This window comes from Pteropus medius, unplaced genomic scaffold (genome assembly GCF_902729225.1).
Source record: "Pteropus medius unplaced genomic scaffold, Ma_sr-lr_union100, whole genome shotgun sequence".
Classification (NCBI taxonomy): Eukaryota; Metazoa; Chordata; class Mammalia; order Chiroptera; family Pteropodidae; genus Pteropus; species Pteropus medius.
The window spans coordinates 14663403-14679113 of NW_024349796.1; positions in this window are offsets into that span (position 1 = coordinate 14663403).

Consider the following 15711-nt stretch of genomic DNA (forward strand, 5'->3'; position numbering starts at 1 on the left):
ATTCCAGGTACCCTCACCTAGTCAACTGGAATCATCAAGCAAATTGAAACCTGTTTGCTCCGTCATTTGCCTCCAGAGAATGGACCTATTCTTGCCTTGTTAGTATTGCTTCGAATATAAATTGTGGCCAAGTTAGTATTTTCATAAACTGGAGCTTAATTTTACCCTTACGCATCGTGATACTGTCCTTTCGGCGGCCCCTCTCTCATGGAGGCGTCTCGTCTATAAAGCACCCCACAAACTTAGTTGTCTTAGGATTGAGTGAGGAATGGCCTGTAGGGTCTTGCTTGGATCTGGGCAAACATTAAGAATTTAAGAAATTTCAACTAAAAAACGATGCACACCTTGTCCCAGCCACACTTAAATCAACAGTGGGATTGTTAGGGACGACATTATTGGAATGACATTTGCAATTATTCTGGAAACCTTTTCCTTCTATTAACCATGCTCCCCGTCACAATTTCTGGTCATGGGATTGTACCCATCTTGCCTCTGAGCATCTGATTTCCGCTTTCCGTGCCAGACCGTTCCCAGCATTCCCTCCACCGACCGGTTCATGAACTCTCAGACGACCGAGTCACCAGGTCCTAAGGTCTCATGTGCCACGTCAGCAACCAGTTGGCCACGTTTGAGTCCAAATAGCAATTCCTCTCTCCACTCCTTCTGCCTTCTCAGCGAGGCCCTAAAAGCGAGATCCTGATTCCCTCGGGCAGATCTGTGCAGCGTGTGTGTGTGTGTGTGTGTGTGTGTGATTCAAACCAAATGTTAGGACCAGGCCCAGCAACTCTGGAGCCTGAGAGCAAACAGGAGCGAGCCCCAAGGCATCTTCTCTAGAGCACAGGAGCCAAGTCCTCCATGCGGAGTTGGTTTCGGTGGAGCGCATTCCCAAGGTGAGGCTGGGAGAGGCCATTAGTCAGCGGTGGTGACAAAGAGACTAGCAGCCCACGGAGCGGGGCGGGGAGCGCACGCTGCTAAGATATTCTCATGTCGCCCCTCTGCCCCGCACCCCGTACCCGGCTCCCCGCTGCCTGGCTCAGCCTCTTTCTTTCTTCCTTTTTACTCTTCCTCCCTCCCTTCCTCCCTCCTGTCCTCCTCCTCCCCTCCTCCCATGATCCACGTCCCCACCAGAGCTGTACACGTATTATAACCGGTGAAGCACATTGACGCATCCTCATCACCAGGGTGTAAAGCCATCCTTTACGACAGCATCCACGCTTCGCGTTGTCCGTTCCGTGGGTTTAGACACATGTATTATGACGTGCATCTACCATCGCAGCATCACACAGAGTAGTTCCACTGCCCTGAAAACCCTCTGTGGGCTCGGCCTCTTCGCCCCTCCCTCCTCGCTAACCGCTGGCACCCCCTGACCTTCCCGCTGCCCGCAGAGCAAGGCAGAGGTTTCAGCGTAGCAGCGAAGGTCCTGCCCAGCGTGGCTAGACTAGATATGACGTCCCCTGGGCCATCGAGCACTCTGTTTACCCAGGAACTAGTACAGGACAGCAGGACAGCCACTAGGGGCCCCGGGACTTTTGTAAGAGGTTGGCAGAGAGGCCCCACGGTGGGAACAAGGGCTGGAGGCTCTAAGATTCTGGAGATTTAGCGGGGATCATGGAGTGTGGAGAGAACTAACGAGTGTCTGCGAAGAGCTCCGAACTGTCTCCTCCGTGTCGACACCCAGTGTCATGGCCATTAGCGTGCTCTGAGACCCTCAGGAAAAAGGCTCTGTCAGGTTAAAAGTGAGGGGAACTATAATAAACGCTGCTTTCTGGAAAGGCCAAATGTAGTGTAAAGGCCTTGCTGACCAGGCGTTTGTCACCCTCACGTTCTCTGAGCTCTGTATATTAACCAGACTACACTGGACAGTCGGCCCCAAGCCAATCTCCTTGCTAATCGCCTTCTGAGTTTGACTGGTGCACACACCTCCTGACTCTCGCTGCATTTCTAGGAAGTGGCTTCTCTTCTCCAGTTTATTCCTGCGTCCGATTCCTTATCATCCGCCTAGTCACCTGCTTCCTCTGACACCGGGTCCTTCCTCGCCCTTCCCGTCCCGTGGCACATTTTCTCCTAGGAATTGGGACCTTCCTCTTTTCCCCAGTTCCCAGGACTGGGTCTTCGCTAGACCCCTTGGTGCTGATGGGTCGCTTACCTAGGCATCTCTCTCTTAGGTGATGGCCGACCTGCTTTTCCTGGGGTCTCTGAGATTTCACTTTCCTCTCTCTGGGCCATCTTACTGCCAACCCAACCCAGGCAGCAACATCGCTTTCTGTCTGCTAGTTAGTTCTTTGCCGGATTTCAGTAGAAACTAAAAAAAAAAAAAAAAATTGAGAGGAAGAAATGGTGCAGGAAAGAGGGAAGGAGAGAGACACACAGAGAGAGAGAGAGGAGAGACAGAACAGAGGCAGAGAGAGAAAGAGAGAGAGAGAGAAATTGCTTTGTAAATAGAATCTTTTTCTCTTACTCTCATTGGGTGACTAACAGGAAACGAGCTGAAGGGAGATAAGTATGAAAGCAGCCTGGTGTCATCATAAACTCAGAGGCAGACAGTCTCATCTAAAACTGGCCAGCTTCACTTACAGGAGCCCGTACGGATCAATACTCTGGAATCAAATCTATTCCCTGAGACTTGCAGTTCTAGGAAGTCTCTCGTCGTCGTCTGCACAGGCAGAAGGGCGACACCGTTCGACTCTTAGTTCACTGGGAAAACTGTCACGTCTAACTCTAGATTAAGGTGGAAGCAGAAACTCTGTCCCCTTCAGAGACGTGCGTCAAATTTCTGCCATCCGGGTCTTGGCTCACCTTCCAGGCCACCCCGTTCCTATGCCAGCAAGCCTTCTATCTGAGTCGCTGTCTTCTTTTCAAAGGTCTGTGCTGACCAAGCCACACACTCTCTCTTTTGATCTTCTTTGTGATTCCTGGACATGTTGGTGACATCACACTCTGCAATCCCAGCCACCCAGGCAGAGAAAGCTGAGTGAGTTTACTTACATCTGTCTTTCTGTCCCTATTCAGCTCTAAATGGATTTCGGCCGTCTCAGAAAGATGATGGGCCATCACCCCGAGGGGCTAAGCCACTGCAACTGAGCAGTTACTGCGGGGGAGGCACAGGCACGGTGGTGTGCTAGTCAGCTGTCCCCGTGAAACAAAAAAAACACAGCCCCGATTTGTAGTATTGCCGGTTTCCGTGGTGTAGATGGTCCCGCCATGGCTGATTTCAAGGTGCAGAGCTGGGAAGAGCTGAGGATGAAACCTGGGAAGAGACAGGCAGACTAGGTCCTCACGAGCCAGCAACAGCCAACCCAGCACACTGCGGGCATTTTACAAGTGGCATCTCCTTCAGTTCTCACTACATCCTTAAGACGCGGGTACTATTATCACCACCATTTTACAGGTCAGAACACTGAGGTTCAGAGAGGTTCAGCAACTTTCACATCCACAAAGGGGAGTAGCAGAGATTTCTATCTAAATATGTGTAGCCTAAACTATGCCACCGCTGGGGGTAAAAGAGCCGAGTAGCTATTCATTTCCTTCCTTCATTGGGGTGGAGCAGAAAAGGGCCTTGAATCTACATCTAACTTGCTTAACTCTAAAATGTTCGCAAAGGGTACAGTCAGAGGAAAGCTAAAAATATTTCCCCTTATTATGCTCCTCTGTTTTTCAGAAAAATAGACATGATAAATACAGTCGATAAACCTTTTTTCTTATGGAAAGCAGAGATGATGGAAGGGGTTCTGAGTGAGCATCTCTTTTTTGGCCTAGGCTGATATTTTGTGACCTAGCTCTTCCTAAGGGTGTCAAAAGTGTCTTCAAATTCTCCCTGTGGTCTATCAACTCACCGCTAAATTTCACGGTATCATAAATTCAGGAATCAGTGTTCTCATTTACTGTAGAAAATTCTTTTTTCCGAATGAAGTGTGTGTTTCACCTTGCGCAGAAATACTTATTTGGGGGCCTGAATTGAACTCACCAACCGGGGATGTTCATGTCGGCTGTTACATACAGAAAAAAGGCCCTACGAGTCTTGTTTAGGGACACCACGTACACTTTCGCCCACTCGATAGATCTTTGTAAAAGTTAGTAAATTAATAAGTCAAACCGTTTTCTTAACGATTGCAGTGATTAAACCAGTCACGTGTGCAGAGAATGTCTCTGACGCTAGATCAAAGTTTAATATTTTTTTCTCCAGGGTGAGTGGAGAGACAGAACTCCAGGTTTGGACGGTAGCTTCAATTTTTCTAAAAGTCGAAATTGTTGCGCACGAACAGCCTGAAACGGGATGCGTGCGTTTGAAGAATGAATTCACCAGAGGATGAAAAAGACAAGCGGATCCACTCGCGCTAGTGCCTCCGTGACAAGCACAGGGCCCGGCCCTGGCCTCGACGCGTCTGGCATACGTGTGTCTCGCATCTCAGAGGACATCCGAACAGGCCCGTGTGTTCTCGAAAGCTTCGCGGCAGCAGAGTAATTCTGAAAAAGCTTAGTCAAGGAGGGGAGTGGGGACCATCTCTTCTCGGCTGGACCTCCGCTCCCCCCTGTTCCCAGTTACTTTGACTTGTTAATTCTGTCAGCCCGTCGTTAAGGGGACACGTGAGTGCGGATGGTCAGTGAGACTTCGGGGGCATATCTCTGTGTTCCCTGGGGGGAGATTGCGTCTCAGAGAGACCCCACCGAGCCCTCATTCCCAGGTGCCCTTCTGGATTACAAGGGAGAGTTTGCAGCCACTACCACTCATCCATTCCCACCCTGCTGCCCTGGTCTTCAGCCCTAGGGTCTGATGACCAGTTTCCACGGCAACCAGAGCACCACCTCCAGTCTTTACCTCCTAACTTCAGAGGTGGAAGAGGGTCAAAGAAACGTGAGCTAAGAGCGACGACTCTTCAATATATTCATTGAAAAGGAATTGCAGTTTAAGCCCCGATGATTATTTCATAGAATAATCCAAGTCGAACGGCCAAATTTTACTTTGCTTTTGATGGTGTCTGTAACTTTCTCTTTTGACACATCTCCTAGATGATCCTTTCCCTTTTGTTAACGGGTTCTAATTTCTGGAAGCAGCGACCTAAAATAACATTGCTCACAACTGAAGGTTAGCGCTCTTCGAGAGGTCAGAGGTCATAATACAGAGAACGAGCAGCAAAGAGAAAACTGCAGGTTCTCGGGCAGAAAGAACTAGCAATCTCTAGGATTTTCTTCCCGTTTTGCCAGCTTCCCAACCTGACCGCTTTCGTGTTTCTTTCCTGTCATCTCCACACATCTAAGTGACATTAACCGGTGACTGACAGGACAAAGATGAGCAAGGAGCGGATAAAGAGTAAGAAAGGAGAATCTGGAGAAAGGTGGTTTTCGTCGACCATTGACTGCTTCCTCTCGAAAGTTCCCAGATCACTGAAAGCTTGTGACTAAGCTCTTGCAGGCACCCCGAATGGCAGACCATCGTGCCCTCCTCCCTGGCTGAGTTTTATTCATTCATTCGACTAATGTTTACTCAAACTTGATGTGCCAGGTATACAGACAGGAACAAGCCAGACACGTTCTCAGAGCGACTTCGTGGCTGTCGTCGCTGTTCCTCTTCAACCATTCGGTTGCTTAGAAATGAAAATAACCTCCTCCAAATCAAGATAGGGCCATCAGAGGGACCAGGCTGGCCAAGAATGACTGAGACCAGAAGTCCAGCCACTCAGGAGGATTCGACAAGTTAGATTCAGAGAAACGTGTGGTTCCGACCAGGCAAGTCTGCTGGCGGGGCGAAGCCGGTCTGTCCCACCGGAGCAGTCGGGGAGGACTCCATGGTTGACGATCGTGAGGTAGGTGCCAGTCCTTGGGCCTCCTTCCCTTGTGGAGTATAATTTTGCCGGATGTGGGATTCCTCGCCGACAGTCGTTTTTCTTGCAACGCTTTCGAACCTGTCGTCCCCTGGCTGCTGGCCTCCGCTGTCACTGAGGACAAGTCAGCAGTTCCTTTCACTGAGGCTCCCTTGTGTGCGAGAAGTCATTTTTCTCTTGCTGCTTTCGACATTTTCTCTTTTCTTTTGACAGTTCGGCCATAACGTGTCTAGGTGAAGATCTCTTTGAGTTTATCCTACTCGAAGTTTGTTGAGCTTTTTTTGGCTGCGTAGATAAACGTTTTTAACATCAGATTTGGAAACTTATCGGCCGTTATTTCTTTGCTTGTTCCCCCTACCTCTCTCTCTCTCTCCTTGGCTTCTCCCTTTCCTCTCTCTCTTTCCCTTCTGGGACTCCTGTTATGTGAGTGCTGCTTTAATCAATGGTATCTCGCAGGTCTCTTACACTCTGTTCATTTCTCTTTATTCCTTTTCTTTCTGTTCTTCAGATTGAATAATCTCTCTCTCTCTTTTTTTTTTTCTATCTTAAAGTTCACCGATTCTTCCTTCTGCCAGTTCCAATTTGCTTTTGAGAATTTCTAGTGAATTTTTCATTTTGGTTATTGTACTTTTCAACTCCAGACTGTGGTTCGTTTTTTTAAAAAATTTCTTTCTTTATTGATACTCTCTATGTGTTGAGGTGTTATTGTAACATGTTCATTTAATTATTTAAAGTGGTTTCTTTTATTCTGTGAACATACGTATAATAGCAAATATGAACTCTGTCTAAGTCCAAGATCTGGGCTCTCTTACAGAGAGTTTCTATTGACTGCTTGTTTTCCTGGGTATGGGCTACATTTTCCTGTTTCTTCGCATGGGCTACATTTTCCTGTTTCTTCGTGTGGTAATTTTAAAGAACTGAACATTTTAGGTAATATATTGTAGCAACTCTGGATTTTGATCCTCCCAAGGGATTGTTTTTTGTTTGTTTCCATGTTTTGGTTTGGTTTAGTTTAGTTTTTTGCTTGTTTGTTTGGTGATTCGCCTGGACTGATAGAATCTGTTCAGTGTGCAGCCACTGCAGTCTCTGATCAGGTTATTCAAGTGTTTAATTATTGTTTTTACGTTGAAGTCAGGCTTCCCAGCAGTCACTTCTGGGTCAGCATAGCTGAGTGGTTATCCAATGACTGGGTTAGAAGTTTACCTTAAACATCTTGAGCCAGAAAAGCTTTCATCCATTGCTCAAGGATCTGCGTGGGTGGGTGCACACACTCAAAGTTCAAACAGTTCACAATTCCATCTCAGTTTTCACTTCCTGCTTGCACAGGGCCTCCTGCTCGTTTAGGAGCCCTGGGGCCCTCTTTGCTCTTTCCTGAGTGCAGTGCAAGCCTTGTACATGTGCATAATCTTCCAGACCCCCAGGAATATGTCGGAGCTTTTCAAAAGTCCCATGGCTGTCTTGTTCCCCCAGATACCCCTTTTAAATTTGGGGCTTGTCTGTTGCTTATCCCAAACTGTTCCGTAGCCTTAGCAGCTGTAATATTAACCTTCCGAATTGTTTGCTACTAATCACTATTATTTTTGACAGTGCACTAGGGTATGGATTTTTTGGGGACGCATCAAATCAGATCAGCACCCCCTCCATGAGGCTGCTCATCTTCACGATTACAGTACCATGGACCTGGGGAGGGGAAGGGGGAACAGCTCTAAATTAAAATTCTACAGACCCCACAGTTCTTACTTAGGCTCAGCTATTTTTCTTGAATAAATGCTTCCAATTTGTTGTATGCATTTGGTTAATTTCTAGAGTTCTGAAATCATTGCATTTGATAATTTTGCCAGTTTTATCTGTGTGTTTTTTTTTTTTTTTTTTTAAGAGAATCTTTGCCAGAGTCCTCGCTCTACCATTCTGGCAGTGCCCGGCTATCTCAGCACCTCTGTTTGGCACTTAACACTATAAATGAATGAATGAATGAATGAATGAATGAATGTACTCCAGCAGAACCAGATATGTTACTGGTTGGGATGGTAGCGAATAATTGCAAGCAATTAAAAAGTCTCTTTATATAACTTAAAAACAAATCAATTAGATGTGAGACATATGCAAACAAGAAGTTTTGTAGACATGTCATCAGAAAGTGTTCAATAACCTCCCTCCCTTGGGAACTGCCACACTATTCTTTGCAGTCTCAATCAGTGCAGTCACTAACTTGTTTTCCAACCATTTGTGAAGGAATCTGAGCGCAATCTAACATTACACTAACAAATCTCAGTGTAATCTCCACTAAACTACGAGTTCCTTGAAATAGGGATTACATTTTAATAATCTAAGGGGTCTCAGTGTGTGCTCAGAGCCCACAGTAGATACTCAATAAATTCTTGCTCAAAATTGTTGAACACTGTAGAAACTTTGAGAGATGGCCCCAGGCTGAGGGCGATGCTATCAGTGACTAAACGGTGGAACAGTCTGGACTTTAATTCTATAAAGTTAATCTTTGGGCATATAAATTTCAGAAATTAATTTGAGTTGTTCTTTTATACACACTCTGCAATTAATTATCCTTAACCTAATTTGTTATCGAGTCCTGAGACATCTTTCTGTCAAGTAGCATATTTCCTGATGAAAAGTGCTAAAACCACCTTGGGTACTTCTGCTGTATTTAATGGCACCTCTGTTACTTCCGCTCACTTCTGACGTGTGTTTGCAGTAGCTTGAATCAATTACGGTCATCAGCCATTTTGAGAACACCTGATATAAATAGCTCAGCACACTTGTTAATTAGACAGTGATAAATTATGTAAAGTATTTAACATCACATTCTTTTCCATATCGAATTGTCCACGTGCACTCCTTTACCTCCTCCAGCACCCCATGTACCCTGCGGGATCACCTCGGTGCTGAGTCCCCACCATTGTGACAATACCTCTGACTACAGGGACACAGGTATTGCTCTCCTTCCTTTCTCTTCATCGCAAGCGTGACAATGGCTTTCCCCCTAATTTTACACGGCACGGCAGATTGCTACAGGCAATAAGAATCTATCGAAGTTTGAGAATAATGGAAGAGAAATAACCACATTCACAGGGCCAGAATGTCTGGGTGTCCTGTCTGAGGTCTGCTGTCTGTTTCATAGGCAGCTAACACCTACGTGGCCACGAGGAGCTCACCTCCCACCTCTGAAGTTACTGTAGGTGTTTCTTTGTCTCTAAGTCTAAGCCCTACTCACTCTAGCTTTAAAAAAAAAGGGGGAAGTTTTGCTGTCATGCCAGACTGAGACCTACCTTCTGATTCTTCATTTCCTGGTTTAAAATTGTTCTCATTTCCCAATATTAAGTAATCTAGGTATCTATTTCTTTTGAAGTATTCTTCAACTCCACCCACCAGGGTGTGGTCTAATCCTATGGTCCCCAATAGGACAATCACAAAAAAGCACAGCATCACTACTATTTTTCAGGGCCCACATCAGTTGGTCTGAAAGACAAGCGGTTATTTTATACAAATTATTGTTTTATTCATCTCATTAAATATTCATAAAATCTGGAGGTCCAGTCCTACCTGTCAGTTTATCACATAAATTTTCTGAGTATTCTAGGTCAGGTGACTTTCTAGGTATCATGATAATTATAAAAATGGTCAAATTATAATTTAAATTTTTTTTATAATTATAAAAAATGTACATTTTGAATGTGAGAAATTTTTTCAGGTCATTAATTGTTGATGACTTCTAGGCAGAATGTGATCATCGTGTGTACTGACATGACAATGGGGTAGAAAAGGCTCCCTACACTAGGAGAGTGTTGGGGGACATGGACGAGGAAAGACTTCACGGATAGAGTGGTATTTGAATTGAATTTTGAGGGGCAGGTAGGGTTTCAACAGGTGGAATTTGAGTAGAAGACGTTTCTGACGCACAGAGCAAACCGCATGCGCAGAGGCGCGCCGTGGAAGGAAGCGCGCATGCGCAGGGAACGCCGAGCCGCCCGGCTGAGCAGTGGCTTCGCCCTTAGGGAGGCTGGTGGAAGGACAAGCCTGATGTGTCAGAAAGGGACAGTCATGGCGGGCATTGGACATCTGCCAGGGACCTCGGATAACTGTTCTACGAAGAAGAGAGAGAAGAAAGCGGTGACTTAACTCCTTAGATGAACTCTGGGGCCCTGTAGGGTTTGTTTTGTCTGTGACACTGATGTTTCACATATTAGCGACAGCTTCTCTCAGCAGATGCCCTGTCGATGAGGCCACCGCACCTAGCAGATGGATTTCCTAGGGTGAGCGAACGGAAATAGCTGCCAAGTTCCTAGGAAGTGCCGTTTAATGGAGGGGCTGGTGCCAGCTGTTGGGTTGAAGGGAGGAGAGGGGGCGGGGCGAGTCCAGGCGAGGATTTCCCCTGGAAGTTTTCTTGAGAGTCGTGTTCTGTCCTGCACTTCAGAGTGTGACGACTGGCAGGAGAAAGGTCACTCCCGAACGTGCTCATAATTTATGTCTTTTAATGAATGTGCCGGTATAGGCAATGCCGGTTCTCTGAATCTGACATCTCTTGAGCTTTAACTTTGCTTTTCTTCATCCCGACCCACCCCACCCCACCACTTCCAGCGTCCTGCAGCCGTAACGGTCCCTGCTCAGCAAAGTGGTTGCTGCTTGGAGTGTCCCCCTTCTCTATTGCCGGCTCTTCCAAGAAGAGCCATGTGCTGCAGATCCAGATGGAGGTTCGTCCTCCATTTCCAGATGCAGGAAATAGTCTGAAAGATGTGGTTTGGGTGGTAAAAAATTAGAATCTCCAGCAATTTCGAATGATGATGGGGCCATGGGAAACAGTACTGGAATTTAGGACTCATCTAGAAAATCTGTATGGTGCCCGGGATTGGAAGAGTGGGATGTGGAGGGCGAACTCGGCAGACGCTCGTCGGGAATATTGGTCCAGAGTCGGGAGGAGGCAGGCCTCAGCTACCCACTCCCTAGCTCCTCGTCACTCTCCCTTCTACGCTTTCTCTTTCAAAGCTCGAGGGGACAGTCCAGCATGGGATGGGGGGACAGTCCAGCATGGGATGCAGCACCAGGCTCCGACAGCCACCAGTCTTTTCAGGGACTGACAAGACTCTGTTTGTCTTGGAGGATTTCTGTCTCCTCTTCCTGAAAGTGTTCTGACACATGTTGACGCTGGACCCAGCTTCTCCTCTCTCCTGTCTCCATGGTGTATGACTTCGTTAGAGGGGAAATAGTTCTAGGCACACTGCTGTCACCCACTCCAAGGCTCAGTCACTGTCCCCAACCCCCTAAGCAGAAAGGTTTTTGTTTTCCTGCCTTGAGGACGGAGCAGGGTACCAGTTTGTGAGAAACACTGGAGGCAGTTCCTTGAGCCCTCCTCAAAAACATGCTTCTGGGAGAGTGCCAACCCCATCTGACGGGCGGCGGGGCTGCAGATGGAACCTGCTGAGAAAAGGGATCGCCCCGGGCCAGCTCCACAGACAGATGACGAGCTAATTTCTCCTCGGTAAGAGTGCTCTCAGTTTACTGGTCAGACTCTGCCAGAAAGCTCAAGCTCATGCGCTGAGAGCAATATATCTCTCCTTATGTCTGACACCATTTAATGTTTAAATAGCCCACTTCATGGAGCCTTAGGCTGAACAGCATGGAGCCACTTATTCGTAGCCGAAGTGGTAATCTAGCTAATGGAGGAAAACAAGAAGGAGAGTCTGCTAAATTTCAGGGTGAACTATTTATGCATTTGCTGTCTCTAAGTATCTATAGATACAGATATGTATGCACATCACACACACGGACATCCCACGCGAGGTCCATGTGAGGACTTATGCCCGCTTTGATAATGCTCAGAACCGCTGGCATCAGGGAGAACCGCCCTGCCTGCCCTGACAAAGATGGAATCAGAAGCACTACTGATGCTTTGTAACCAAGAAAGTCTAATTAGATGCTGAAAGAGAGATGCTCCACATTTAGCTGATTCTGACTTCTTCCTGACGAGGATCTCTCTGCACACAAACTGTTCATATTTACTTCATTATAAAGGCAAATGAAACTAGATGAGAGAAGCATGGGGCTTGTTTTTTCCATAGTAGGAATTAATATATGTATGTTTCATATGTATGTATCGATACAGTTTCATGTATCTATATGACTGCTTTTTTTTTTTTTTTTCTGTTTTAAAGATTAAAGAAAGGAACAGGAAAGATGGAGTAGACATCCTTTTGGTATTTCTTCCACTAGGTCCCATTAAATACCCTGGACATTACATGTAAAACGACATAAGATGATTTTGAAGGCAGCGTGGCCGACCGGCTAAGGACCTTGGCCCTGAGGAATACGGTGGTGACTGTTCCTTTTGCCTTTTGTTTCCCAGACTCAGGTCTCAAGAAGCTGGCACCCCCAAACATCCATGGGCGCAGATAAAAAAACAAACAAACAAAAACACCCCTAACAAAAGCCTGCTTTTTCTCCCAAAATAGAGGGTTGCTTAAGTAAATTAGGGTATACTCATAAAAGTGTACTATATATGTATATATATGTACATATATATACACGCATACATATGTACATATATATATAAAACCCTTTATAATATCTGATATGAAAAATATACAATATACTTTGTCTAGTAAAAAGGCAGTCCATAATAGTATATAATTGATTTTTAGTGCTGGAGTAGTTTGGCTTCTCTATGTTACGCATATTTCCTTTGATTAGCATATACCCTGTGGGAAAATATTTAAACTGCTTTTCACAGCGTCGCAGGCAGCAGGAGCAGGTGAAACAGGCCGCGCTCCCTATACGCCCCTCACCCCTCCACAGAGGGGTGATGGTATTCTGCTGGCAGCCCGAGGACCACTCAGCGTCATCTTGCAAATCTGGCTGTGATGAGAGCCAAGGCCAGCTCAAGGAGAAAGTTTCCAAACAGACTAGTGTGAATATTTCCTTCTCTTCTGGGCTCAGGGGAACGAACGCTACCATAATATTTGTGTCCACAGATTCAGGGAGAAAAACCCAGGCCAGGAAATAGACTCTCTTGGTTTGTACATCATGGGTTTCTGGGGGGAACTAGAGAGAGGGGAAGGGCTAGGGGTTCCGTTTGGTGAGTTTTCACTGAATAGCAATGAGCCAGAAGAAAGCCCGTAGCTAATTGGCTCTGTGGGAGGGGGAAATGCTATCAAGACTTTCTCCTTTCTTTTTACCGTTTCAGACGTGCAGTGGGTGCAGAGACGTGCCGCTGCGTGTCATGTGGCAGTATCAATGTTCCAGCCCCCGGACAGGGGCGCAGGGAGAGTAGCCCCGGAGATTAGCGGGGAATAACCAGCGTTAGGTTTGCACCCCAGTGTGCCCACCGCAAACAGCTCAGGCAGTGTTTGTGCTGGAGGACAGGGCGCTTGACTAAGTCCTCTCCTGCCCTCTGTCCGTCTGTGGGCTCTGAGTCAAGCCCCGTGGAGCTCCAGCCTCCGCCGGAAGGGCCCTGTGGATCCAGTCCCAACATCTCAAAAGAAACAGCCCCCATCTCCAGTTAAACGACCTGTTCAGTGGGAATTGCGGGGTGGACCTTTCTAGTGCCTCGACTTCCCTCTGTTCCCTTCGTCTTTCCCTCTTCCTTCCTGCTGTGGATCATTCCACCTCTTTCCCCAGACAGGGGATGAGGCCTGATCTCCCTTTGTCTAATCATTTCAAAATGTTGGGCGGGGGCAGGCCTGGAAGTTGAACATTTTACATCTCTCTCGCCCTGGAGATCTGATTAATTTTCTCCCCGAGGATGTGAGTGCCTACCTTCCTTGGACAATAGTCCTCTTACACAGCTCTGTCCTCTGTGGGGCAAAGCAGTGGGGACAAAAATAAAATAAAATAAAATAAAATTCCTCTTTTCCCTCTGGGAAAGAAAATAGCTTGAAACTGTGAGTTTTCCCATGCTTCCTCTGGGACGCCGAGGAAGAGCGATTGCGTAACCTCACAAAAATGCGCGATGTAACCTACGCCTCCGTAAAGCCTCATGATACGTGCAGAGTCAAGGGACTGGAAAAACCGAGAGGCATGTGCACGATTTCCCGACCTGAGCACAATTAAGGGTGTCGATTGCAAAAGCTAAAATGCCTCCAGACCGAAGAACTGCAGATGTGGGAAGTGTAATTCACCACAGAGGGCTTGTAATGCCACATGGGGTTCTTTCGCAATAGCTGCTGGGGAGAACCCAGAGGCGCTCAGGAGTGTCTTTTCCATTGCAGAGCAAACTCAGAAAGTCCTTACGGGGAGCCTTGCCTGTCCCTCCACTGGAGATTATAACTAAGGGCAATCTAGATACTGCTATCGAATAGATCTCCTCCTCTGACGCCTACTTGATGGTTAATTCTTTGTATTTGTTTGTGTTTCACATGAATCGAGTATTTGCTGTTGATTAGAGCTACTGGGTGTTAAGGGTGGAAAATTTTCAAGTGCGCCAACTAGCTAAGTCAGCTACAGGGAAGAAATATCTTTAGATACCAGACGTTGTCCTACTTGCTCGTGTGTGGTTTAGGAAGCGTATTGTATAAGATATGAAGATGGCCAATGTCTGCTTCTGTAATCCATTTACTGGTTAATTAAGGGTGTTGTTCCGGGCAAAGATATGCCAACAGCCAACTTCCACTTCTGTAATCTGCTTGCTCGTTCAGGAGACCACCAGGCTATGGTCTTGAGCTTTATCATCTGCCTGCTCTGGAAGCTCTGGGCTGATCTCCTCTAGCCCTGCGTGGTAGAGTCAGTCGCCTGCCGGCTAATAAAGGCTCATAATTAATCTCAATTGGCTCCATGGGTCTCAGAATCATTCACGCCATAACACTGGGCTTGAGACCCTAGCCAACTGCTCACATGGCCTCAGTGACACTGTCCCAGGGGTGGCCCAGGCATGACCAATATGAAATAGAAAGGAGGCCTGGGCGGACAACGCTGGAAGGAATGTTACAGAGGGAGCAGGGTTCTATTAAATTAAACAACAGTTGTTTAGACACCCACTTGTGTGACGTACCGTGTTAGAGTCGAACATTGAGAATGCAGAGAAACGCGACACGGCCCCTGCCCTTGAGAACGTCACGATCTGATGGGGAAATGCACATAGAAGTTAATTAATGTAATAGTATAAGGCCAACTTAGTAATATGAACACTATTTTTATACGCAGACTTCAGGAGTAGGGAAAGACCTTCAAAAATCATAATCCAAGGGATCATCTGGACTCATTACAGGGCTCTTTCTCTTGACCCCTAGGTCGGCGTTGTCCGAAGTGAAGTGCGCGTGAGGACCCTTGGAGACATGCAAAACAATGGCGCAGATGCACAAGTAAGGTATCATAACTTACGTTTATGCTTTTTAATGTGTCCTTTAAAAACTTTTTTTTTTGGCATACATTTTATAACATGATACAATGGTTCCTAAGTAAACGTTTATCGTTTATAAAAATAATGTACCTATCGGGAAGGAGGTGCAGCATGCTCGAAAAATTTTGACAGGAGAACGTGAGCAAGAGTGAAAATGATCGGGCTGAGCTGTCCCTCATCTCCAAGGCCTGGGTGTCTTTCTCAGGCCCTCGGGCAGTTGGGCTGCGTCTTAGCAACTCGAAGTTCGTGCGACTGTCTTCCAGTACCTCTGCCCAGCTTAGAGAGGGCACCCCTCCTCCCCTGCCGTCGCCCGCATCCTTCCTTCTTTGAAAGCTGCCATAGTTATATGACACCCCCTCCCCGCTTTCGTGTCACAAATGGATGAGGATGAGGAGGCAGACCTCCAGAGAGGTGAAGTAACTTGTCCAACATTACAGGACTAGTGTTACTAATGTGCTTTCTGGCAGAAATTAAGAAACGAAACAACCCCAGTATTGGCTGAGATGTTGTACTAATAAGAAACTGGCCAAAGGCTTAAGCAGAAAAGCAAAA